The 2,515-nt window shown below is 38.5% G+C and overlaps 1 protein-coding gene and 1 long non-coding RNA gene across 2 annotated transcripts in view; both read right to left on the reverse strand.

Moving 5' to 3' along the window:
- Positions 1-2,515, reverse strand: part of LOC106534539 (extracellular calcium-sensing receptor) — a gene marked incomplete at its 3' end in the record, with an annotated part of 40,340 nt that overhangs the window by 30,582 nt on the left and 7,243 nt on the right.
- Positions 181-1,733, reverse strand: LOC106534540 (uncharacterized). The gene is made up of 2 exons (XR_001312361.1): positions 1,474-1,733; positions 181-591 (listed from the first exon to the last, which is right to left on the reverse strand). It is a non-coding gene; the product is annotated as an uncharacterized LOC106534540 (long non-coding RNA).

Genomic DNA, 2,515 nt, shown 5'->3' on the forward strand with positions numbered 1-2,515 from the left:
TCTTATCAGTGTTCTGATCTTTGTGTAGACCATTTTCTTTAGATGGTGTTAACATCTTCTCCTTAACACTTTCATCAGTCTCTCCCCCCTTCCATGCCATTATCCTAACTTTGCCTTCATCATGAAAAAGTTGTAACATAGCTAACTCCCTTTCACGTTTCATCTTCCTTTTTATGCCACTTTTTCCTGCTTTTTGATGTGCTTTGTGTGTGCTTATTAAAGTTTTTATAGTTTCGATGACTGACAAATTAAATGTCCCTATTTCTGGCCAAGGTTGATCAATGTACCTCCGAATAAAATAAAATAAAATGAAACTATACCAAAAACTACAAATCAACTCTGTTCTTTCTTTCTTTCAATAAAGCAATTTTTCAACTAGAGTTTGAACCCAACTTTGTATCCACATACCTCCCTTTGACCGTGAAATGAAATTGAAACGGTCACAAAGATAATGCTTTGTTTCTCTCTTTTTCTTTTTTTTTTTTTTAGTTTGTGGATAGAACAGAATCACTCGCCTGATCAAAAGAAAATGGAGCAGCCACAGCTCAGTCCTGCAGCAGGAGTAGTCTCTCTCACCAGCAGGAGGCGCTCCTAACAAAGAACCACAGATAGAGAGAGAAAAAAAAAACAGGTTAATGCAATCCAGATGCTCTCACAGCAGCAGAAAAACAACCCCCACTCCTGAAGCTTTCCAGCAATAAATCACTTTTAGACAGGACAAAGGAAATTGCAGCAAGAAAAAAAACTTTGCACCCACACAATTTGGTTCCAGCCCAATTATGCCAAGGCAATTCACAAAAATAAACAGAAAAAACATGAAAACCCCACATTTAACATAAAACACATTTAGGACAGACAACACACAGATCTGTACTCCTTGCTTGAACAGAAATAAAAAAACCAACAAAAAATCCCTGACGTGTCCCCTTTAAACTACCATTATTCGACGGAGCTTCCACCACCCAGTTTTTTATTACCTCCCCGGCCTTTTTCCATCGGAATTAAACAGATCTTAGGCCTCAAAAGAAAACTGCAACCGGGTACTTTATCCGGGCAAGCTAACAAAAAATCTAGGCTGAACGGCTTCGTACAACCGCTCCCTACCAGTAGCCAACCGAGGCAGCACAGACGTCTCTGCGACCGACCCGTTTCATTAGCCACGGAGTAGCGGCTAACACACAACACTTAGAGTTGCAACTCCACACTTTTCTTCATTAGTACGCGCACTTTAACTCATAAACCACCAGAGAACGCACAATCTCTGTGGCGGGCGACACATCAAAAAAATAAATAAATTAGCAAGGTTCAACACACAATACAAAACAAAACAATGACAAAAAACCAGAAATTACACGGAGCCCAACGCTGTGAAAAGCCGACAAACCTCACTGAACCGCCCTGAGTCTGAGGCTTAAAAATCAAATAAACAGAAGTAAATATGGCCAATATTACCCCCGTTAGTTCAATATTAACCTTAAGACTGTGCAGGCCTGGTTCGTGACGCCATTTTGTTGAGTTCTTTTCAGTTCATCTGAGGCTGTCAGCGAGCTGGATGTTCCCCGCTGGACCCTCTTCGTCTCCCCTCGTCTGGTGGCTGCTGCTTGCTGCTCCTCTGGGTTGATGAAAATCAGATAGCGTCTTGTCGTCGTCTGCTTGCTGGAACCTTTTTKACTGTTAAAGAAACTCTTCAGCTAACACAGGACTGGAAAAAAGACAATATCTTCAGCTTTGGACATGTTTATTCAGCGAGAGAGATGGAAGAGGGGTCCTAACAGCGTGATGTTAAGCTGGACTCTAAACAAAAGGCGCGCACACGCCCTGAAGCGCGCGCCCGTGTCTTAAAGGCACGGTACATGAAAATACACCACAACACATAAACCTTACACCTGTATTTGTCTTTTTGATAGATTATAAGATTTTGCACATTTTAAAGACAAATATTTGGAATTGCATTTTGGATGGATAAGAACTGTTCTTGCTGTAGAGTACTCAATTAAACACGATTGGGATGAAATGGATTGTATCTGAATATTTTTTTTTGTGGAAAACAATAGTATTTCTTTTGATTTTATGTTCTAATAATTTTGTTCATCTTATTTTCTCTTCCCTCAGTTGAAATGTTAGCAGCTCCAATCCGAGTGCTGTATCATGCCCTAGATCAAGTATTGCACCATGGTCGAACTTGGTTTACTCACCCACATCACAGCAACACAGCATAAATGACAATCTTTATGATTTATTTATGTTTTTTTATTTTATTTGTTTGATTTGCCATGTCCTGAAATGTTGAAAATCTACTACATAACAAATCCAAATTTTTGTTTATTAATATTGTTATTATTTTACAAATCTTTAAAATTTGCAAAATAAAAAAACTAACAAACATTATAAATTGTGCTGCCTTTACCATCTTGTAACGAAAATTTATTATGTTGTCTTAATGCAAGCTACTTTTTCCAGTTATTTTTTTCCATCAAAAGTTTCTTGCAGTTCTTCTCTGCCTGAAATATTATGA

Source organism: Austrofundulus limnaeus, unplaced genomic scaffold, assembly GCF_001266775.1.
Source record: "Austrofundulus limnaeus strain Quisiro unplaced genomic scaffold, Austrofundulus_limnaeus-1.0 Scaffold1202, whole genome shotgun sequence".
NCBI classification, from domain to species: domain Eukaryota; kingdom Metazoa; phylum Chordata; class Actinopteri; order Cyprinodontiformes; family Rivulidae; genus Austrofundulus; species Austrofundulus limnaeus.